Source organism: Rhynchophorus ferrugineus, unplaced genomic scaffold (genome assembly GCF_030347505.1).
Source record: "Rhynchophorus ferrugineus isolate W39M unplaced genomic scaffold, kcgeb_rfMv2 rfM4, whole genome shotgun sequence".
NCBI classification, from domain to species: Eukaryota; Metazoa; Arthropoda; class Insecta; order Coleoptera; family Curculionidae; genus Rhynchophorus; species Rhynchophorus ferrugineus.
Window position 1 is genome coordinate 45,616,736 of NW_027472583.1, and position 26,514 is coordinate 45,643,249.

Genomic DNA, 26,514 nt, shown 5'->3' on the forward strand with positions numbered 1-26,514 from the left:
TCAACGAATACTGTATGAAGCTTATAACAACCATGCTCCATCGATTTCAACAAGCTGATAAATACTGGTTTTGATGTTTTAAAAGTGGTGATTTTAACACCAAGGACGCAAGGCGTTCCGAACAGCCAAAAAGAAATGGTGATTTTTTGTAAGATTTGAAGGTATTACTCTATGACGATCCATGTAAAACGTAACAATAATATGCAGAATTGTTGGGAGTAAGATCAGAAACAATTTCCAATCGCTTAGACAACATGGGAATGATCCAAAATCTTGGATATTTTGTGCCGTATGAATTGAAGCCAAGAGATATTGAAAGTCGTTTTGTCATGTGTACAAAACTGTTTCAATAGCAAAATCGGAAAGGTTTTTTGTATCGAATTTTTACTGGTGATGAGACGTGATGATAATGGATTCATTATGATAACCCAAAGTGGAAAAAGCATTCGGACCATCTGGTCATGCATCAGCAACCGCAAAACGAATATCTATGGACTCCTGAAACCTAATGACACCATCAATGACTATAATTGATGCGATTAAATTGAGAACTGCGCGAAAAACGGCCGGAATACGAACAATGACAAAACCATGTTATAATTTAGCATGGCAACGCTCGACCACATGTTGCAAAACCGGTGAAAACATACTTGAAAGCAATAAAATGGGAAGAACAGACCTTACTCCTTTTGATTACTAGTTGCTTCGATTTCTTATGGAGATACCAAAAAATTGGCCAATTCGTGAATAGCCTGAAAGATGGGAACAATTAGCGGCTGATGGACAATAATTTGAATAAAATACTTTGTACCCATTTTCACAATTTAAATTTTAAACAAAATAGCAGTTTTAACAACTTATTTATCAGTTTATCTACTATCAATACACTACACCTTGATGATCTCACCATCTGCACAACAAGACTATAGTCATGAATGAAAACGCTACGGTGTCGATGTGGATGGCTTTTCTGAACTAACCCATGGCGTTTTACGCTTGAAATTGTAGTAGATTCACTTTTAACTAAGTGGTGGTTTATAGCCATAATTCACTACACAAAATCACTCTTTTTTTGCCTGACCAACAATAAAACCACGATATTTAAACTGTTCGAAACAACATTGGTGACGTAACCATTGTCCCTCATTTTGAATCTTTCCCATCGTATGTAACATACGGTATACCTCTGAATATAGTTAATTAATCATTTTCTAAGCTGTCTAAACATTCTTTGAGCGTCCAATAGGTTATGACAATTCAATGTCTTCGACCTTTTTTGTCCTCCGCGCCTTTCTTTGTCATTGACAATAAAATCACCAACTATTAAATAATTGAAGCTAAACGGAGCAGCATCACCATAAGTTTCTGAAAGTGTTTGATGAGCTTCGCGAACAGATTACTTCAAATAAAAGAACAACAGTAATGAATATCGAAAATACAATTTTGAATGTGCCATGACGCTAATTATACATTTATATTATTATCTTATGCAGAAAAATGTCAAAATCAGTTACTTACATTGATACCTCGTATTTTCACCAATAAATATCGCAAAATACAATACAACATTTTATTAAATAAGCAAGCTGAAGTTATTTAGTGATTTGAAAAAAATATTTTTACAATAAAAGTAATAGAATTTTAAAATATGTTCTTTTTTCTATATATTATTTATTTTTGCATAATACTTTTATGATCTCTATATGTTGTTTGGTAGTATTTAACTATTTTTACCGTAATGGCCGAGAATTTAGTGACAGGCATTTTAATGAGACCTCGTATATTTTATGTTCGAAGAAATTTAGTTGTACCAAATTATCCAATGTTACCAAAACCAAACACATCATTAATGTTTACATCAAAGAACGCCGTTTCTGTAATAAATAAATGCGTAAACAAATCAACACTCATCGGAAGTTATGAATCAATGTTAAATAAAAACATCTTATGAATATTAAACTATGAGTGTAGAGTTTCTCAACATTAGGGAATATAAAAGTTTGAAGAAGAAACTTATTATGTTACCTATAATACTGAAAAAACAGTCAAAAAATATGTAAAGAAACTTAATAAAATTAGCATAAAACGTAATAGAACATAAGTTATTAATATTTCAATCCATTAAATTAATAAAAATTATTAAAATCAATCCCGTTAATAAATTAATAAATATTTTATTATGAATATGTCCTTAAGAGAAATTTGAATTATTTATCTAGCTGCAATATTTTTAAAATTACATTCTTACGAAGGACGAAAAATTTTAAATTTATGTTTGATAGCACTTTGGACAGCTTATCTTGATTTAAGGCTTAAAAGAGAGATCGTTATCCCCTCTCTGCATATTTTGTAAGATCGAAGTGTGGTGTAAATAGTAGTTATTAATAAAGAGACTGACAAAAGAAATAAGAAATAAGGAATACTGCTAAAAATACTTAGAATATAAGAGTTGATAAAACATGACAAGGTTTTTGGGGAAAAGGTAAAAGTAAAACAAGGATAAACTATGATCAAATAAATCATCGTCATCATGCATCCATAGCCAATCGTCATAGAGGGTTTTCGAACTTATTCACTAAATCTAGCCACTGTTGGCAATCGGCCACAGCTACTGTAATCTCGGATAACGTACTGCGGATCCATGCTTTCTTCGGCGTTGTCAAGAATTTTGTGAAATTTTTACGGATTTTCCACCCAAAAGGTTGATTTCGCCAGAAAAGTCTGTGAAGAATTTGTTTTCGGACAGACATCTCCAAATCAAAACATAAAATAGGTCGTAAGCAAAGTGTGGTGCAAAAAACAGTACAGGTTAAAGGGAAAGGGTAAGTATAAAATACTAAGATGCATGATGATATATGATGAAAAATGGAAAATGGAAAATGATCTGAAATACGTAAATGATAAATCTGAAAGTTTACTTATCCTAAAACTAATTTATAAGTACTTATGAAATGAATGCTGCTGATTAAAGAAATATATAATAATGAAATGCAAATAGGGTTAAGCAATAGCTTAATTACTTCCAATAAAAATACCTAATTGAAATACAAATATATATTTTGAATTTGTATTTGAATTACTTTCTAAAAATGTAACTTGTAATTTTATATCAAATACCTCGCGTTAATATTTCAAATACTTAGCGAAATAATTAAAATAACAGCGATCTTATTTAATTTAAAAAAGTAAGCAAAATTGCTAAATATGCCAATTCTTGTGTATTTGTTGCTTGTTAATTGTCAATGGTTTTTTTATTATTTACGTATAAATATGTCCCTTTATTTAAGGAAACTTAAGAGTATAATCTATTAATTTATATAAAAGTTAGTTAGTAAATCACAGAAAAGGACTTCTAGGATATTAACTTGGATAAATATAACTTAATCTCCTCGTTCATTAACGAGACTGAAGAGGATGAAACTAGGCGACTAAATGTTATAAAAAAAGTTAATGGGGCTGCGTTTGAATATTGTGAAAATTTTACATGTTCATTAAATAAATAGCGCTCATCTCCTCCTAACAGAGAAATAACAGTGGGGGTAGAAAAGGGTAATAGGGAATTTATTAAAGGATTGATACTAATTGCTGCAGCTTTATATTACCATCAGGGCAACACTTGGTATTATCGCAAATTACTGCCTACTTTAATGTTTGTACAAAACATATTATATTGGAAGCAGGATTACATTGAGCTATTTTACTGCTATGTTTTTATTTGCAACCAAAAGAGACCTTAGAAAGAGGATGTGTTTAAACTGTCACCTGAAATAAATAGAGCCATATTGGCGTCATGCCACCTCCCTAGTTAAAAAAGTCTTGCTTTTCATGTCTTAAAAGAAAATTACAAAAACATGAAATAATTCCTGGAAGTAATAGGAGAAGCAGCATTAGTAAAGAAGATCGTGGTTTTATTGTTTTTGCGATCTGGGACACTGATCAATCACGGACATCAAAAAGGGAGTTAGAGTTAGTCATCTTCCTAAACGATAAAAGCAAATTGCTTGCTACCCTTGAACGCAATCCAAATATAAAACAAATATATACAGGGCCTGTAGAAAGATTGTTTTCTTTAGTAGGTTTTATCCATGCCCAACAAGACGCTGTTTATGTGATAGTACATGTAAAAATCGAGTATTGATGAAAGGAAACAACATTCTTCATTGATTTCGGAGAATCATCAACTTCATTCAACAGAGAAAGCAACATTCTTTCTCCAGAAATATTAACGAATGGGGTGGTAGAAAAGGGTACTAAATCCAGCCACTAGAATTAAGGTAAAATTTATACTTTCTCCGTCATAGAACTAGAATACTTGGGCGAATTTATTAAAGCATTGATATCAATTGCCGCAGCTTTATATTACAATCAGAGCAACCATTTGTGTTATGGCAAACTTCTGCCAAGTTTAATGTTTGTACGAAACAGATGAGATTGGTTGCAGGATTACAATTTGAGGTATTTTGCTACTATGTTTATGTTTGCAACCAAAAGAGAGTTTAGAAAGAAGATGTCTTTAAACTGTCACCTGAAATAAATGGAGTCATATTGGCACCATAAAAATGGTTAAAATACTGTATTTTATATGTTATATTTTAAAAACAGGACTTAAAGTATTTTGTATTTCGTATATTAAATACATGTGAGATAGTATTATTTAATATGTATTTTTGTAATTAAGCATGTACTTTGCCAAGCCTTGCCTGTGAATGCAATTTTTTTTATTTAACTATTATATTGTTACTAGTGGTTTCCGACTAACCTACAATTTGTCTTTATGATAACTTAAATCTAGGTATATAACTAGGAGGACCCTTCGGCCTTATCTCAGTATCTGGTGAAATAATGTTTATACATGTCCCTGCTGTATTTTTTATTATATGCACCTCACTACACAACACTACACAAGATCAGATGGTTTGATTCTTTCTTCCTTCATTCTGTGTCCTGTTAGGGTGGTATGCAAAAGCTACAATATTTCAATATTCTTATGAGAATGGAGTAATTCCTCATGCTCCCTTGCAATTTTCTTGATTTCTTGACTGACTGTGGGTATCTGAAGGTCTCGATGTAGGTAGTCAGTCCCATAGTATTTGGGTGCATCCACAATACCTCTCAGGACTTTGTTCTGAAAAATTTGTAATATCTTCATGTTACTCTTTGCAGAACATCCCCATAATTGAACCCTGTATGTCCATATGGATTGCTATATTTGCTTATATAATAGCAATTTATTATGTACTGATAATTGTGATTTTCTTCCAGTTAGCCAGTACATTTTCCGATATTTCAATTCCATTTCTTTTCTTTCCTTCTTTTGTTTTGCATCAAGATTAATTCCGAAATACTTAGCGTTGTTGCTATATGGAATGATAGTATTATTTAATGTTATTGATGCTTGTATGGTCTGTGGTAGGTGAACTGCACATGCACAGATTTACTTTTATTAATTTTTATTTTCTAAGCTTGTGCCCAATTATTTATATTTTCACTTGTCTGTTGTAATTTTCGTGAGGCTTTTTCAACTATTGTCTCCAACAGCCAAAATCGCAGTATCATCAGCAAATGTAGCAATCGTAATATTGTCCATTCTTGGTATATCACAAGTGTAAAGTAGATAAAGCATTGGCCCCAGTGCACTTCCTTGTGGTATACCTGCTTAGCTTCTTTTATTGTAGAATAAGCTTCTTCTTGTTTTATTCTAAATACTCTGGTTGTAATGTACTATTTATATACTTCGGCGTGTTGTTTTGGTAACATCTTCTATAGTTTATGAACAAGGCCTTCATGCCGAACCTTATCGAAGGCTTGTGCTACATCTAAGAATATAGCTGAGCATGCTTTTTGACTTTCGTAGGCTTTTGCAATAACATCGGTTATTCCGTGGACCTGATCAATTGTTGAATGCTTATTAATAAACCCAAACTGGTATGTTGGTATTAGGTTTTTTCTCTCTATGATTCTGAATGGAAATGACAAAAAAATATCGGCATTGATATGTGTATTATGTTAAAAAATATATAATAAGACAGAATAGATATAAACTGATATTTCGCAAATGTTAAAGAAATCGATTTTTTTTTAATAATTAGATTGGGTAACAATTTTTTTAGCATATTTTTAGCAGAATGCATATATTTAATAATATAACAAATATGCTATACCTTATAGCTACTAATTAATAATAGAAATATATTTTTAAGAACCTATCGACAATAATCGACAGATAACTTTCAATTATCCGCGTATTAATTTCATGTTGACCCAATTCAGTTCCCTCTTTCTCTTTGTTCGAAACACAGACCGTTTCGATTTTATTAATGAAAATAAAAGTACTTGAACTGTCTCAATTTACCGGCGTAAAAATCGGATTAAATTATGTGCTGGAACTTTATAGCAATCAAATCGTGAATGTTGTTCGTTCGCAGACTATGCTGGCATTGAAATGTCCCTATTTGGGTACGCTATAGGCCTGAAAAAATCAATTTAAACGACCGAAACAAGGAAAAACCTGATTTTCCATGGATGTTATTATGGTAGTCGGTGACAAAACGACCCACCTATGGCTCAAGGTTTGATCGGTATCGGTCGAAAACAATAAAATTCATTTTTTCTATTCGAATAAACGCCGTTGTACTGTGTGTAACTGTTGTACTAGAATAAAAATAAATTTTATAGGGAACGAATATTGCGTTTAAACATATAAATACACATTCTTCCATGAAATATTTATTGAACCATCTAAAAGTTTTATGTTTGTTAAAACTTGGCCAGATTCCATCTTTTTTTCTTTTAGCTCATTAATAATTACTTACTCGTTTATTTGGTTTAGCTTGAAGACATTCATATTCTCTTAGATATTAAAATATATGAAAAGAAATATGATCTAATGAACTTCTACACTATTTTCACTAATTAGTTTAAGCACTACTGCTCCATTCATAAAGTTGCTACTACCTATTCCATCCTATATCATTTTAGGCTTCTTTTTATTCATTACGACAATATAGCAGAGGTTTGAATAATAAAAGTCCTCTATCAGCCTCCGCGTACGAAAACTTAAAACACTCCATGCATATCTTGTAAATCACCAGGAGACTTAGTTATAGTGAACAAATATATAAGGTATACCGCAAAGTCATTACCGGTTTTTCTAGCAGATGTCTGATGTCAAGTTTCAAAGTTACACATATTATATTTTGTAAAAGTAACACTGTTGTAGATTTATACATCTTTGAAAATGTCAAGTTTCGTGCTTGAAAATGGGTATTTGCGGAACATATTACCTTTCTTATTTAATCAAAATAAAAAATCGCCGGAAGTTATCATTTGCTGGTAGAAACTGAAGCTGAGCATGCTCTAAATTTAAAAACATGGAGGCGAGGTGTCGAAAATTTAAATGTAATTTCAATGTGCAAGAAAAAGAATATTCTGGTAGACCGAAAAAGTTTGAAACTGCGAAACTGTAATTGCACGAGTAATTGGATGAAGACCTAACCCAAACTCAAAAATAATTGGCAGAAGTATTAGAAACGATTATCGACCGATTGCGAGCAAAAAGGAAAATATATAAGATGGGAAGATGGATGCCACATCGACTGACTGGTAGGCAAATGGAAAAAAATCGTATGTGAAATACTGCTTCAAAAGTGTGGTCGAAAGTAATTTCTGCATAGAATAGTGACGGGTGATGAGAAATAGACCTACTTTGAAAACCCTAAGCGCAAGAACCACTTGGAGCCGGCCGATCGACTTTAAAACCGAATCATTTTGGTCACTAGAGAATGCTCTGTGTTTGGTGGGACCAGAGTGACATGGTGTATTACGAACTATTGGAACCTAGTGAAATAGTTAATAGTAATCGCTACCGACAACAAATGGTCAATTTGAACCATTTACTAATCGAAGAACGTCCAGAATGGACCCGAAGATACAAACAAAATTATTTTACAGCACGATAACGAGCCGTCTCATGAAGCATCGATGAAGAAAGTGTTAAAAGCATGGATAGGATATATTATCATACCCGCCATACTTTGCAGCCCTTATCAACTTTTCGCATCATTGGGATACGTGCTTGCAGTGCAGCACTGCGTCAATTTCAAAGAAGTTAGAAAAAGGCTCGATGAATGGTTTTGACAAACCTTTTTTTTGTTATGGCATCTATAAATTGCCTGTAAGATGGGCAAGATCCATAGAATGAACTGGTCAATATTTTGAATAAATACGTTTTTCCGTTTTTTTGAAAATTATGTAGCTTTTTCCGCAAAACCTTTATTGGCTTTCTGGTACATCTGGTATTGCATACAAAAAACATGGTAAAAATAGTGACCGAAACACAAATTTAATTAATAGAGACCGACGGCAATTAAAACAAAAAGTTGTGACAAAACAATATAAAAGTACCGCAGCAAAAGTGACAGCAGAACGCAACGCTCATTTGAGTAATACAGTTTCGAGAAAAATAGAACGGTGGAAGCTCCACAAAGCTAATATTCATGGAAGAGTTATGATTGCGAAACTCTTTATAATGGAAGCCAACGCCGAAGTGCGAAAGAAGTGATACAACGATCATAAAGCCTAGGCATTTAATGACTGGAAGAATGTGTTACGGTCCAATGAATCATAGTTAACATTATTTCCTATAAACGTCCGGGTTTGTGTATGGGGAACCCTAAAAGAAACATGTCTGCTTCCTACAGTCAAGCATCTGCTACGATTTGAACGGCAATAACGTGGTATTTAACTGATCCTCTTATTTATGAAGTTCTTGGAATAACTAGCATATTGCTGCCAAACATTGCCATATTCCAAGATGATAATTCACCCATATATACAACCAAAATGGCCAGTATCCCATACATATCATCAAACATCTTCCCTGGCCAATGGCGCGCGTTGAGTCGCCAGACCTCAACATAACTGACCCATTATGGGGAGTTTTAAAATAAAGAGTGGGAGTAGATTTCCATCTACAACATCATTCCAGCAATTGGCGGATGCTTTAGTACCAAAATGGGATAACATTCCGTTGGAAAGTATTCACACACATACCTCTATATATTTCTTCAAATCTCATGATGTTTCTGTTAGCTGTATGCAAGCAACGGTTTGCCAAATTTATTTGATATTCGACCCGGTGTTAGAGAAGACAAAAAGTAGTAACTACAATTGTACGAAAAATATTTAGAGACAGACATAGTGTTCAATATAGTGCTCTAAAATTCTTAACCGATATGATTTACGGTGATTCTTCATCATATAGTTAGCATTGCAGAGCCATATGTCTTCAGTATTTATGAATATAAGACCAAACTATTGACAACTCACGGATGGTCTGTTATTGTAAAACTCAATGTGATACAGCTACAAGAACTTCAAAGTGGCATCTACAGCTGAAATAATATACTTCTCTAAGATGTAAGAAGCCACAACACCGACTATAAATTGATCATGATATTTATTTATATTTCCTATGTACATAATCATACTCAATCTTATATGATTACGACGACATTTATTGTATATGCATGTACATGGATTCTTGTTATATCAATCACTCGAATTTCTTCAAGCAACCTCATATGAAGTATTGATCTTTGGCTACTGATGAAGGAGACTCGTCATTGGAGAAAACCAACGTGGACATTATCTCAGTTACGTCAATGTTGTGTATTATTCCATTTCTACTTTATAATATTGCCTCAATATAAGAACGGTATTCAAACCCACAATCTTCTTGACGGCGAGGCAACTAGTTTCGCAACAAAGCTGGAAAATCTTTAGAGTATCGCTCTTTTATTTTACTATATTAGTGTATTTGTTTTGTGTTTTCTTAAAATGAAATATATACATAAATTAGCATCTATAAATGAAATGATGCAACAAGAGAGAGGAATATCGTAAACAAGACCGCCGTTTACAGCTTCAGCTTTACGAAACCTCATATTTTTAGCTAGCACATAAAAAATAAATTGTAAATATGTTCATAAAATTAAGGCTACAATAATAATGACTGTACAAAATTACAATAGAAAATTTGTTTAAGTTCAAAAGTCGTACCAACTCTTTTTGAGATTATAAATTTCTGGATAATAGAAACTAATATATACATTAAATGAACAGAAGCTTTCTTTGACGAAACAATTATACATACAATGATGCGAAACACAATAACATGTTGTATTATCAGCTTTTAAAACTTACCTAACCTATAATAACCTATCGTCAGAAGTGTTGAAGAAAAATGTTACGCATTTCAGTTAATAGCATTGCTTCACAGTACTGTAATAAAATCGGTCAGTAATTTATAATGAACGCTCTGCTGAAATATTCTATTACATAGTTTCAGTATACTCCTTAGGTAGATGGGCCAGAAAGCACACCACTTGTCAATATATATCAGATAATAATATAAATAATATAATAATATAAACTATTGCATATCAGCAAATATTATAATATTTTTGACCATGTAATATATTTTTTGTCAAAAAATACAACAAAATTATCAGAAACATATAATCGATAAATTTAAAGAAAACACCTGATAGAATGTGATAGAATAGAACAGTAATTTCGCACTAAGCAAAACCTATTTTATCTTTTCAAAAGGTCATGGTCAATGTTTCCTAGAATGCAGAAAGGTTTATTTCAATTTATTGAAAACCTTTTATTGTATTACCTTGAATACAATAAAACAATATATAATACACTAAATAATATGCACATTATACGAAACAATGTTTCTTTACATTTTGCAATTACAAAATTTGTGCTATTTTATACACAATAACGTCAGTGAATTTAATGTGATTAAATTTTGTGAGTAATTAATGAAGATTAGTTAAAATACTAATATACAAAATTAGTAGAAGTTTCACCTAAAACTAAATAATACTTAGTTAATGAAACCACAATATAACGAATTTAAAAGGTATCAGCCCACAGTTCGTCTACTTAGAATATATTCGTCATATTTTGCTACTTTCCGAAAATGGAGATATGCAGCGCAGGTTCTTTGAAAATTGTGTGATGTTTATAATTATGAGTGCTTAAGTGAACCTGTGTGAGAATTGGTTTGTTCGCTAAAAATAGCCTACGAAATTCTTAAACATATCCATATAGACCGACAAATTTCATCTTGCAACAGGTCGAAGATTAAAGATCGACCATAAAAAATTTTTGAACACTTGACATTTTTTTTTAATTATTAATCTCTCAGGACGCCAACAATCTGCCCGTGGGCAATAAGTATTATTGTATGATTTCAGTTATATAACTATCCTGGCATGTAGATCACTTCAATAAGTGATATGCTGTACAACTTTATAATCTAAATCTTACTCTATATACTATTCTAAAGTGTATCCTAACTTATACTAAGGACTATTCTAAGTTATTCTAGGGATTATTAAATCTCACTCTATGTGTCTATTAATCAGTTCGTATGGTAGTTTGCGTTTGAGCTTACGCACTCCACTGTCATCGCGCACATTTAACTGTTTGGCGAGTGCATTGGGATGCACTAATAGTCTTTCAGAGTACTTCGCACTATCACCTCGAATCAGACTTGTTATGGGTTCTAAGGGAATATCGCGTTGAATCAGTTTGTTGAAAACGTAATATGGGGCATCGGCGATGACTCGCAACACTTTATTCTGGAACCTATGACGGAGGATATCTATGTTAGATCTGCTAATAGTACACAGTTCAATACTATAAGTCCGAATGAGCCTAAGTAATACATTTGATTTAATTTAAGCCCAAGTTGTTTGCGTTTTGTCACTATGTCGATCAAAATGCATTCCCAGATATTTAACGTTGAACCCTTGACATAAGATGAACACAAAAAGAAGCTCCAAACCTGCGCTCTACATGTATTAGCAGTAAAAAATACAGTTTCCACCTATGAATCAATGCCGTAGCAAAATGAAATGGAATTATGAAGCAAATGATTGTGAGCGGTTAAAAGTGAATCAGATATAAGAAAAATTTGCGTAAAATATCGTGGCCAAAGCTGATGATGCTCCCTGAAGGTTCGGATGGCCTTCAGTGGTGCGAAGGTACGTGTTTGATGAAAAACAATTTATCATAATATGCTAGTCGAACTCTAATTCGACCTGATACTCTAGTGTCGTTTTTTAAATTATTAATGTATTATTAATAGTAGTTGCCGACTAACTTATTATTTTATTAGCAATTATTTTCTAGAGTGACTTAAAACTAAGTACCTATCTAGGAAGAGCCATTCATTCTTACTTAGTCTCTAATAAAATGAAGTAAAGGTTAGCAGCACTTCTTAGTGTCTGTATCATTTAGTACGCTTCACTGAATAACTACACAAGATCACAGGGTTTTGTTCTTTTGAGTGTGCGTCCTGTGTTGTCAGTATTGTCCAACAATTGCTACTCTTTGGTGTTTACATGAGAGTGGAGTCTTTCATCATATCTTGACGCGAACATCTTAATTTCCTCCACAACAGAATCCAAAAATCCCGGTGTAATTACCTGTTCTATACTATAAGTCCGAATGTCTATATATATATATATAGACATTATATATATATATATATATATATATATCACCTGCATGGAGTCGTAAAGAACAGGACCCAAAAAACTGCCTTACCGTATATCTGCTTCTGTTTCTTTAATTTTTTAGTGATTTTTCCTATAGTTTTTAGTAACAAAACCACTAATGTGCAGACATTCGATTTTTTCTATTTATGATTGATTGATTGATTGATTTATGACTTTTTAACAAGACGTTCTTCGAATATTTTTTATATAACTGCTAGCAGTGAAATTATTCGATGAGATTTATTTCATTTGGTGGTTTTCTAGGTTTCTTAATTATAATAAGTTTATACATATTTTATTCGAAATGCTGAATTAACCAAGTTGGTAAGTGTTATAATTTCCTTTCTTGTTAGATTTTTCAGCACTTGTTCGGTTATTAAGTTATAACCTGGTGTTTTCTTTGGATTGATCACAGTTTTTATAACATTGGAGACTTATTTTAGTGTATACTGTCAACTAATATCTTACTCTGTCCGGTCACAATTTGATCTGGTTTCAATGCAAATTCTCCTAGTGATGTAAAGATAACTTCAAAAGAAGCTTATGAATATAATATCACTTAGTTCAGTTTTTCGCGCAGAAATCATAGAAATTCTGCAGTTGCGGATTTATCGTTTCACCAAATAACTGACATAAGTGTTTATCAATCCAATATAATCCAAAAGACAAATTTAGGCTATCCTTAACTAATTAACTAATGCTTAACCGTTCTCTCTTTCCATAGTTTAAAAACATACAGACAACTCTTTGAAAAACTGTCAAAATAAGGCTTAAGAAGAAGAACTTATATAAAAATAATAATAATAAACAATATCAATTTCACCTTTGGGCTGAAAACTTTTTCTTGACCAACGTTTAACATAGAAAAACAGCTAGCTATAACGAAAAGCCGAAGTGCCGAACTGCTGAACTGCCATGTCGAAAGTTACTATATTACTAAAATATGTAATAGATAATAAAATAAGTTTAACACGAGGGACTGATTGAATGATCTGTTGTTTACATAGACTGATTCATTGAATTCATATCATCCCGAGTAAATTAAATTTATATATAACCCCACATACTCGACTAAATATAATACAGAAAATACGAAACGCCCTAAAAGGACCAGAAATATCACTTATGTAGCACTTTTAATCAAGATACCATTGACAGTGCATCCCTATGCACTTGCCAAACAATTATATGTGAGCAATGACAGTGAAGTGCGTAGGCTCAAACGCAAACTACCATACAAACTGATTAATAGGCATATGGAGTGAGATATAATAATCTCTAGAATAAGCTAGAATAGTCCTTAGAATAAGTTAGAATAGTACCTAGAACAAGATTTAGATTATAAGTTTGTTCAGTAGATCACTTACTGAAGAGATCTTCTACATATCAGTATACATCTACATGTCAGTATAGTTATATTGTATAACGGAAATCATAAAATGGTACTTATTTCCCACGGAAAAATTGTTGAAGTTCTAAGAGATCAATTTAAAAAAAGATACAATAGTTCAATGACAATAAATCGGGTTCGAATACATTTGATTTCAATATTTATTAGACGGAAACCCTGTTAGAACTCTCAATTAATTTTGAAACTGTCCATATTGTTTCCAGGTATTTGAAGGCGGTAGGAAAGATTTAAAAGGATGGAAAATGCCTACCACACGAATTGTTTGAAAATACCATTTCGAATCGTTCTTGGTTTCATCGCTTTCCAGGCAACAAAGCAAACAGAGTTTTCTGGGGCATATTCTTAAGTCTTGCTATGCACATGGTGGAATCAGCAAGGTAGAGTGTATTAGAAGCTACTAATATCGAGATAAATTGTCACTGCAGATATCTACCGACGTCGACTGGACACGTTGAGTGAAGTATTGTTGCAAAATATACCAAAGGAAACAAATAGAAAGTTTTGTCACACCCAGCATACTCACTGGATTTAGCATCTTCTGATTATAACTTGTTCAGATCGATGCATCATGACCTCGTTGGCCCAGCGTTCCGAAATGCTGCAAAAGAAAGAAAATAAATCGATGATTGGATCGTCACCTAATCAACATCGTTCTTTCCACACAGAACGTTACCAGAAAGGTGGGAAAGAGATGTACCAATTTATCTCAATAAATGTCTTAAGGTGAAAAAATCCATCAAGGTTTGAAGCCTGGTATAGAAAATAGTGTACGTTTTTCTTTGGATACAATATTTCTTAATCTTGCTTTTGACACTGACTAGGACTCCTAAAAAGATGATATTGACAGTGAAAGTTTACGAAATAATTTTCCATCATAAACAGATCAGCGTTAGGTGTGAAATTCTTTCACTGTAGTTAGAATATCGAACATATATATATTTGTAAACCGGAAATATAAAGTCTGATGGTGTTCGATGTCATTAGAAAAAGGCGTACCAAACTATACGCGCAGCAGCTGAAGAAAGTACCGAAGGCTGCCCGGTGCCGACGCCAAGACCGATTGAATAAACGCTTGTGCAATTCGCGTTAATATTAAATAGTAATAAAATTACAAAACTAGTATCCTTTCCGAATTTACAAAACGCGATTTGCCGTTCCTTATGTCGACATGAAGGTAAAGCGGATTTTTTAGGTAAAGGTAAAGGAACATATTTTATCTGAACAAATATATATATTAAATAATGTATAATATTATTATTACTGTTGTATGCTGTCTAAATTAACTGCATAAAATATGATATAAATTATAAATACTATTACGTGTTTTTATTACATCGCTTTTTCACTTCAAAATGGTAAATCCAGCCAATTTGAACATATGGGGTGCAAATATAGGGTTGCACTAAAAATTCAAATCAACTAGTCATCCAACGCTGTCAAAACAAGGTTCTTTGATTGATTACCAATATCGATACATAATGACCCAGAAATCAAATGGGTTTGCGAAGTTTTCCAAGATTTTGCCTTGAAACACGAAAGAAGGTTAAAACTGATGGACAGCGCGCAAAATGTCAGAAGATTGAAGCGAACCAAACCATACGAACTTATATAAAGTGTATACCTTTAGTGTAAACTATAACTTAAGTTATTATAAATTTATAATTGAGGAATACATATTGACGTATTTTCTCGCACTCGTCTTGCTTGTGAATTAATCCAAGTACAAATGAAATGTAGTAATACATTAATTTATAATTAAGATTGTATTAAGCGTATCTAATAAAGATGTTATCAAAAAAAAATTGATACAAATTGATACAATATGTATTCATCTAAATATTTTTCTAATTTTTTCCCATCATTCTGGCAAATTGGCAATATCGTGTCCAAATAACGCTGTTGATTTAGAAGAGATCCAATAATCGATCAAGTTTTGCACTCTTTTAGTGCTTCAGAACCAAGTGTCAGGCAAGCCATGCTGGATCACTTGGAACAAATGATAATTAAAAGGTGCTGGTGAGTACGCTGGGTGTGGAAAAACTTTCTAATTGAGCTGCAACAGTAAATCCTACACAACTCTGCAATTTGTGGTCGAACGTTTTATGTATCAGGATGTATTTGCGCCTATTACTCGCTATGGCTCACCATTTTTTCAACAATATATCGTTTAACTTTTTCAATTGACATCCCTATCTATAATGCCAATTTCGTAAGGTTTTAAGGACTTGTACAGATTCCTGTTCCTAATATATAACTAGCATTGATTTGTAACCATAAATATTTCGCTTTGGTATCGATGTGAAAAGCTCTTCTGGTCTATTCCATGTCTTCTTGCTTTAAGATGCCGTGAAGATCCACTTTTTAATCGACGGTCGTAGAAAATGCTTCTTTTTGGTCCGAGATGCGGTGTTGTCTTCGAACTTTTTTGGTTCTTCAGGCAGTTCTCTATCATTCACCAAAATTGCCACTTCGATAGCCACTTCGATCAGCGATATTTTCACCAAAAAATATCGCTGATCTAAATGCAAGCACCTAATTATAAACTCGAAACTAGTAATAAAAAATATAAGTTCAATTATAAAATATATAATACAGGGGATAGACAAAATAATATGAACACCAGGCGTATATACAAAATGTATATTTGCAATTCTTCCCAGAATAGATTCCTTCCTCACTCTCTACCCACTTAAAACTACCATAACAGTCTGTATATAAAAATATTGAGGTCTAACAATTGTGCTAGCCAGGAAAGGAATTTGATGATATTCCGATCAAACCAAGACTGTATCTTTCTAGCTATGTGTATGAAATTTTTATCTTAGAATATGACAGTGTGGCAGTAATATCTTAGTAAAGAGTAAACATCATGTAAAATATTGAGGTCTAGCAATTGTGCCAGCCAGGAAAGGAATTTGATGATATTCCGATCAAACCAAGACTGTATCTTTCTAGCTATGTGTATGAAATTTTTATCTTAGAATATGACAGTGTGGCAGCAATATCCTAGTAAAGAGTAAACATCATATTAGGAAATTCGCCATTGAATATGTCGAGATATGAACGAGATAATCAGCTAAATACCACTGACAAATAATAACGGAACCTTCCCCTTGTTTGACCCTAGGAAGTAGACAGAGTGGGTCGTAGGATTATTTTAAAGTTCCACATACATAAACGATATAAACGATTATTTATCAGGCCATAACACACTCTTCCAATCGTCAAGTATTTAGGTGTTATAATAATTGTTTAACATGGCATAGGCGTTGTATGTTATACACGATAATAGTTGTTCCACATACAAAAAGTAGTCTAATATATGATGTTCGTATTATTTTACCAATCCCCTGTGCATTAACAATAACATAATTATATATTTCTACGTAATAGTCCCATTGCTGTTTCTGTATATATGAAAATAAATATAAAGGATAGTATAAATATATTTCAATATATACTCTTTAGTATTCATACAAGGCATTCCAAACAATGGATATATATACCCGCAGAGGCAAAATATGTCGATATACTATATACATTTATATCCAGACTTGGAAAAACATAGTGTCCGGTAGCTAACAAGTGACTAATTGACTAATCCTAATGAGCAATTTGTTTTAAATTCTTATCTAAATTTGCGTTATCACTAATAAGGCATATGTTGTTCTTCCTGCAGTCTCTTTTACAGATTTCTGAATCATGTTCACTATACCACTTTTATATTGGTTTAGGTTACGTTCTTCCTCCTTCTTTCTGTTACCTTACTTTCCATGTCATTATTGCAAACTTATTTCTAACAGTTCTTTGGAGGTGGTCTGAATATGATTATCTATTCTTTATAAATCTCAATAATAACTCTACTGTAGAAACATTTTCATTATAATTCATAGTACTCTAAAACTGTATTTATAAAATTCATATTAATCTGTTTCATTTCTATAGTTTGTAATCTACTATTTTATTTTTTGAACCTAACCTATATAACCACTCGAACCCCCACTACTAAACAAATATTGTACATAACAATAATCTTCGAATCGTTTGATGAAATTGTAACTGATGAAAATACAATTCTGGTATAACAATACTAGCATTAGACAAAACTAGCTTTATCCTAAAAACGACAAATCAAAGAGCCAATTTAATCCTTGAACTGATGATTATTTTAAAAGCTTAAGAATTCATGTATAGTTGAATATACTTTAAAATATCCGGAGTCTCTTCTTTACTTATATCAATAATTAAAACCAACATCAAACTACACCAACATCCTTGTGATGTCAAGGTCTCCCATGTGGGATAAAATGAATGAATTTTTTCATTCAATATTATTTTTATCGTTAATTGAACATTCATGTAATATGAGCAGAAGTCTAAACAGTATTTTAATTATTACTTTCGGCGTTGTTTGCTTCGGAGTTTATGCAAATATTAACCACAGTTTTCCATATAAAATTAACAGTATAAATTGCCTGTTTTTTAAAACATCTGTGTTTTCAGAGGATTTGCGTGTATTTATTTAAATTTACGTGGTTAACAAAATATTAATATTTATTATAGAGTATTTAATCCAGCCTACTTATTAACTTAGCAGAAATAAAATAACTTCTCATCAGCAAAAAATCTAAATGTAAATACACGTAGAGTTCCAACATAATTAGAAAAACATTCAAAAAATTATATTTGTAATGTATTTTTATTTAGGTTGCAGATCCATACAAATATAATGTGTTAGATAAGAACCACTAATAATGTTCTATATAACCTAAAACTCAATATTCAAAAATAATTTAATTCAAATTAATTCAATTTAATTTAATTTAATTAAAATAATTTAAAAAACACCTGCCAATGTTATATTTGGCACACCATAGCATTGTACTCTTTAGGATATTAAGGTTATAGATATGGAAGTTCTAAAATAAGGAATTAGAGATTCCAAATCGGCTTAGAGTTAATTAAGCATTAGTTTGATATCGTAGAAATGTAATAATTATTTTGGCACACAATAATGTTAGGCCATGTGTTTCGGACCTGCATGAAATCTATTAATATCAGACAATTCCAGTTCTGACTGATATAGACTTATCGGATAACAGATCAATTATTTAGAAAATAACGATTAAATCGAGCTGAACATCTTCCATCAAGATTTCTTCAATCAATTCCATTTAAATAGAAACAAAAGTAATATATTTATGTAAAAATTAAGTTTTTTTATATAATCCAAGGAAATGAAAAGGATCTACTTCTTACTGGAACAACAAATGAATTTTGTAAAGTGTACTTTGAATAGATTGTCAAAACAAAAAAGTGTTGTTTTATTATCATTTTAACCAGTTGGATGCAAGAATTCGTAAAAAAAGACCTAGTTTACAGAAAAAACATATTTCCCTTCAAGAACCAACAAGCATCTACTCCTATACGGGTACTCCAAAAAGTACAAATTGTTTCAACACCTGGCTTTACTTCCAACATAAAGAAAATATCGAAAATTGATATAAATCTTACTTTTAAAAAACCAAATATCTGTAAAAACAAGGTTTAAATACATTTATATTTCCCTATTTAAACAATCAACACCTAAAATATATTATAACTAGCGACCCGCCCCGGCTTCGCACGGGTGCAATGCTGATACTAAATTAAATACACTACAGAAAAAATATGAACGTTGTATATAAAAACATAGCGGCCCGCTCCGACTTTGCACGGGCATAAAATATATATGCCTATGTCACTCAATGAAAACATGATTAAAATCGATCCAGTATTTTTGGTTCATTCATTACTGCCCTTGGCCTGCACGCATTAAATTTGGAGTAAAACAATTCCTCTTCCCCTATACTTACTATGAAGATTTCCTGCTATCTTTGGAATATCTAAATTCATACAATTTTTATTACATTACACATTTTTAAACGCAAATTTTAAATTTGTAATATCTTCGAAAATATTTGTTTAATTTACATGCTGTAAGGAACCATATTGATCTATATTAATTGCACACTGTATTTAAGGTACTTAATTCGATAAGGATTAATGCCGTATTGCTTAAAATAGCTTCGTAAATAAGCCATTTTCTCACGTAAAAAGTAAACAATAAAAATGGTTAATATGGGTTATCCCTAAAAGTTAAACATATACCATAGCGGACTTTTTTGTAGACCTTTTTATGGTGTACAATACTGTAGTACATTAATTTGATCTAACTCGTAGGGTTAGGCAGCGTTTTCGCTAATTGCTAAATAAGCCTAAAAAAATAGGTTAATTTACGACATCACGTTAGAAACCTCTAAAATTAGCAATGTTGCCTTAGTATATTATGCATGTATTATACATATAAACCTTCCTCTTGAATCACTCTATCTATTGAAAAAAACCGCATCAAAATCCGTTGCGTAGTTTTAAAGATTTAAGCGCACATAGGGATATAGGGACAGAAAAGGCGACTTTGTTTTATATTATGTAGTGATACACTAAATATTTTAAGAAAATTGGAGGAATGACACCGGACTACAAGAAAAATGCTGTATGAATATTTTCAACATATCTGTGTATTTTGATATACTGAAGATGAAAACAATATGGGAAAATACATGGACTTTGACACTTGAATCTTTTTAAAATTGCTACTGTGTTACTTGGCTCAATGCTCAAAAGCCGGAACTTACATCTGCAGGAGTATGTGTCGTCGTCTTGATTTAGATATTGTGATAAAGAATTGGTTTATTGCAATAATATCGGACTTTGTATGATGAACCTGATTGCATTTAAGGTCGTATCGTATTGGATGCAGTATAATGACGTTTTCACAACGGCAGTTTTTATTATCCATCTCTGTAGGTCACTCCGTATACCTCAAAGAAACTTACAAGAACTTGGAATTAGCTCTTCGAAAATTAAAATATGAAGCCATGGCCATGACAGATGTACGGCGATTTTAATATTATCTACATGTTGCTAGGACAATAAGCTGGCTTTACCAAATCCCTCCCATCGTTCTTTTCAGATCATCGATCTAATTTATTCCGATATTCAAGGACAAATTGTGAATATTAAAATTTACCGTCGCCGTTCAAACTTTATCATATGAAAATTGGATAAGAATGACAATTTATGTAAGTAATTTACTATGCTTTGAAAATTCTTTAAAAAAAAAATAAAATTAATAATCGAGGGAGTGGAAGTAGAATGGAAGAGGAATGGAAAGTTATTTTTCTCTGTTCTATAACTGCACTTATATGTATTGGCATTTATATCTACAAAATCATCAACCTTTTGAAAAGTACGAAAAAAACCCTCATAAACAATCACCGCCTCTGCGATAAAAACTGTTAGTAGGAGGAAAGGAGATACGTCGCATGAAAAAAATAAAGCACCAAAAGGGTAGGATACAAATATTAAAGAATAAAAGAAATGTTAGCAAAGCAAATGAAAAAGCTAGACATTTCTATTTAAAGACGATACCAGCTCTTCAGATGAATGATGTGAAGATTATTATAATATATCTCGCTACCATGACAATGTCTATTTGAATGTGTATGGTTTACTGTGAATCTGGAAAGTCTCTGTGTTGTGGTATAGATATAGAGAATGCATATTCCTAATTACTTTTCATATGAAAATAAGTTTAGATTATAACACATAAAATTAAAATGTAAATATAAAATATTTTGTTGTATATTATTATTACTGCTGCCAATGTCAATTTCTTTTAATGAATATACTTACTTTTTATTGGTAGATTTTTTAATTTTTACGCGGATAGAATAAACCTGATTAGTTAAACTATAACAAAAATTTAAAAAATATTGTATTCGTAAAAAGTTACTAAAGTTTTATCTCAAACGGTGCCAATTTCAGTATTCTCCCTTAATAAACGTCTAGGTTCCAAATAAAGCGCTATTGTCGTCGTTTCATAGCCACTCTAATAAAGTGAACTAATGCGATAACCTTTTTGAGTTGATACAAGATTCATTCAGCGAATTAGTGTAAATTTTGAAATAGTAGCACTAGTCAAGCATCTACACTAAAGTGTGCAAAACTAAAACGTATACGGGAATCCAATCTGATTAATGGACAGATTTTATATTATACCTTTTAACACGTCATTTATATCTATAGCTGTTCTAATAAATAATGAAATAAATAATCATAATAATAGTACTGTCCTATTGAATTCAGTGCCTTCATACCAATACCTGTTTTTAACACATAAATAATTCTAAATGTATACATATTATAATAGTAATAAATGAAGTAATCATAAAATTACTGTTAAACAACTTTCTATAGTTATGCTACAATTAGTTAACATGTTACATACATTCAAGAAAACTATAACGTTTATAACTGATTTGATGTATCTTGACTTTAATTTAGTTGAAATTTAGATTAATTATTGTTTATGTAGGTACGCTATTTTATAGTTATTCTAAGTAAAAACTTAAACATGGATCAGGCATAGGTTATATGTTTAGGAAATTAATCACTTTTAATCCCAATTTTCAAGAACTACTAGATCGAACATCGATGTATTTCTAAACAAAATAATTATTAAACAATTATCAAGACATTATTATTTTTAATATTGAAGCACGAGCTTAAACTGGACAAGAGCAACGCGCATTCAGCTTCAACGATCCTCTTCTAATTCTAAACTAACGACAGTCATCTAGTACAAAACACAGTGCCAGATGAACATGGACAACTACATAAGTAGAACCTACTGGTTTTATACTGGTATTTGTCTTTTTTCTCTCTTTTCGACGTTGTTTACATCGAACGGTGCCTAGACCCCGCGGGCTTATCCGTACCAAAACAAAAGACTTACCCGTTAAACGTGATCGAAGGGGGCTGCGCGCACTTTTCTCCGACGCGTCAACAAACTGACACTGCACGAATGGGGAATCGGTGGTGTTTCGCAGGGTTCGATTCCTGTTTCGTCAATAGAACGATTTCGGATGGTCGCGAACGTACGGCGAAGAGGTATCGCTTTGTGCAGATGCCGCCCGGATGAAGACTGAACCCGTTCCGTGGTACGACGACGTTGACGTTTCGCTAGATCGCCGCGGCCTACTTGACGATCGCGACGCTTAATTGCAGACGAGCGTTGGCGATTGCTACGAGGGTTCCTTCACATGTTATTTGAGACTGATACGTGAATGAAAAATTAATTCGATCTGATATTTCGAAAGTATCAACCTTCGGACGACCTGATATTTCAATCATTAAATATTATAAATTACTAAAGCCCGTTCAATAAACACTGAACTCATCAGTGTTATCTAAATTGATGATGTCAGAACTGCGCAATATTGGTGCATTAACTCTGAGTTTTAGTTCATTTCGGCTCTGAAATAACAAAATTCTAATCTAAATAAAATAATGGAACAAAAATGTTATCAAATGTAACTTATTTTAACATTATAGTACATCTAATGCATTATTGTTAACTCTTTTCTACACCACCTATGAGTCCTAGGCGCGTTTTTTTATGTAGTGGTATCCCCTAGAAGCCTAATACGCCTAACTAACAAACGTTTACACGAGTAATGTATTTCACTTTCATTAGAGAGCATATTTACCTTTTACGTTGAGTTCTTGTTCCCTTCGGTGCAATGTTTCCTTGTCATTTTCATATCATTGTATTTCTCTTTAATTTGTTCTGTTACTGCCTGTAAACATATTTCTTAATAAAACTATATTTAGTCACTGCATTCTCCCTAATGTATCTGCCATATGTGGAAACCAGTTAGTATTCTTTCTCTCTTCATACATTTTAACCAAATTTTAATATACATTCTGAACAATTTGCACATAAATCTTTCCGACTGTAAAATACTGTGCAGTCACCATATATCAATTATATACTCACCTTTAGTTTTATCCACTATGATCACCCTGTTTTGGTAATTGTTAGAATTGAATGATAATCTCACCTTCAGAAAAGTTCATTTAATCGCTGCCACTTCCGGCCACTCACCATTCAAGTGAATAACTAACCTGTCAATTTCTAATCTATATCTAATTTCTACTACTTGTTTACCATATTCCACCATTTGTCATTTGTTGATTGAGTTCATCCAAACCGAAGATGTTGTTGTAGACAATGCTTCTTTCCACATATGCAGCCAGTTCTTGCATGTATATCCTTCTTGACCTGAATGTCTATTGTAATAACTCTTGGCCACACCACATATAGGGAGGAAGACATAATACTCTGTGGTCATATAGTTCATGAATCTGATCTACCATGTATCTTTTCTCAGGCCTACTTAAAAAAATTAAATTACATAAAACAAAATTAAATATTTCATTTATATTTACCGAGTAACAGTTTGAAATAGGTCACTCTTTACCATTGTTTCTTCAAATCTTATTGTATGTACTGCAAACCACTCCTTGGTTACAGTCTTTGTCAATTCACTTCTTGGAATCTTCTTTGCTAGTTTACCATGGTATGACTACTACGGTATATTGTCCATAAAAATAACTGATGGCTCTCCAAGTTCTTTAAGTACTGATTTTCAAATCACAGCAAAAATATGTTATTTATCATTCTTCAATAATAATCACCCTTGGAATTAGGAAAAATACTAACTCTGCTCCAGGAATAAAACCATTCCTGTTTCCAGCATGAAGAGCAATGTGTCTGCAACTTATTAATAATAAGTGTTATGACTAACAAAATCTAATTAATTATTATACCAACTTTTACCTTTTTCCATCAACTTCTGTTACCTTAACACTCTTTATATTATCATCTTGCCATGAGTGGCCCTATGTATCATTCCGAAATATCCAGGTCTCATCTAAATACACAAATTGAAATAATAAGACTTCTTTAATTTTATTATATGGTTTTAAAAACTATATTATTTTAAAAGCAATGCTTGGAAGTTCAAATAGACCTAACAAAAGGTTGTCTTTACACCATTTATATCCTATATTACCCGACGGTGTAAAGAATGTTCTACTTCCCTCAAAAAGCTGCATATCTCTAAGTTTACAACAGTTTCCTCCAAATTAATTGTATTAAAATATGTTTATAGTGAAAAAAACTTTGTTTTTGTACATTTCCTATATTTTATCTCAGATCACATTAAGCTGATCTTAATTTGTCAACCATTTCATATGAGAACCGTTTCTTTTCGGTGAATCCAAGATTATATTGTTTTAAACTTTTTTAGCTATTTTAGTGACTGTATTCAGCGCATCTGTAATACGCTAAAAAATACTTTCAATAAAAAGCGCAGCAACTTATATAGTATTTAACAGTAAAAATGCTTACGGCTCTAACGTATTTTACTAGTAAGTCTCCATTATCTCGTCTCTGTTCGAAATAGCTGATTAGAGACTATACCTAATTTACTTCGGCATTTTCAACCAGATTAATAATAAACAGTGATTTGATATTTATCAAAACATGCAAAGCGTTAAAAAAAAGTTTGTAGGTTTATAATTTGTACTTATTATAACTATTTTGAAGAATTTTGTACACCTTTGAGAACTGGACGACTTTTGTAAGCTAATTCGTTTACATGTTCGAAAGTCATTTCATCTCATAGCATTTTATCTCTTTTTAACTAGAATAAAGTGAGAACAAACATATTATCATCCGAAAATCTCTGATATTTCTGACGAATTTACAAATTACTACAGGCAATACATTAAATATATTGATGACTTACTCACTATTATTTTTAATAGACTATACGTTAGTTAACAATTCATGAACGTCTACAGAAGCAGCTCGATCATGCGGTCAAGTTGTTCAAATTCTGGAGGTTGCAAATCAACCCCTTGAAAACCCAGGCCATCATTTTCCATAAGAAGCGTTACGCACTGCGCGTCTCGCAACTTAAGATCGACACCGTAATAATTCCATGGCTGGATAACGTCACGTACCTAGGTTTTCACTTCGACCGGCGGTTCGGTTGGCATTCCCAAATCCAGAAAACAATCCAAAAAGGTTCGGGGATAGCAAACCTGCTATCTTCTGTGATCTGCCCTTCTAGCAGACTTCCCATCTCCATCAAATGCTTATTTTACAAGATGTTAATTCGGTCCGTACTCCTCTACGGATCTAATGTCTACTTCAAGTTTGTTACATCCAACCAGGTCAAAAGGCTTCAAGTTTTCCAAAATAAGCTCCTCAGGAGAATATTAAACGCTCCATGGTTTGTCAGAAATAATCAAATTCATAGGGAAACTGACACTCCAGAAATCAAGCACTTCATATCTCAATCATTCCACAAACAACAACTCAGCTCAAGTTCTTCTGAAAACGCGCTTGTTCGCGAGCTGGTCGACATGATGGGAGCTTAGCACCGCGTCACCGCCAAGCTCCCCCCCTTTTCCAGGCTGAAACGACCTCATTCGTCGCTACAGTCATAACTTTTGCCCCCATACAAAAGTACCCAGTTGTGTGTTAACTCAGGGTCGCGAATCAATAGAATCGCCGGGCCCTCGTGCCTAATAACGGCTGCCCGATCAGCAGATACCATATCCCCAAAT

The 26,514-nt window shown here is 32.4% G+C and overlaps 1 protein-coding gene across 2 annotated transcripts in view; it reads right to left on the minus strand.

Annotated features, from left to right (window-relative positions):
• Nucleotides 1–23,072, minus strand: part of LOC143195987 (uncharacterized) — a 236,535-nt gene extending 213,463 nt beyond the window's left edge. Inside the window, exon 1 of one of the 2 annotated variants that reach the window (XM_076403543.1) lies at nt 22,829–23,072. The gene's annotated coding sequence lies outside the window, so the exon portion shown is untranslated. The remainder of the gene's footprint in view (nt 1–22,828) is intronic. The other variant, XM_076403545.1, reaches the window with a different exon arrangement.
• Nucleotides 23,073–26,514: the final 3,442 nt, after the last annotated feature.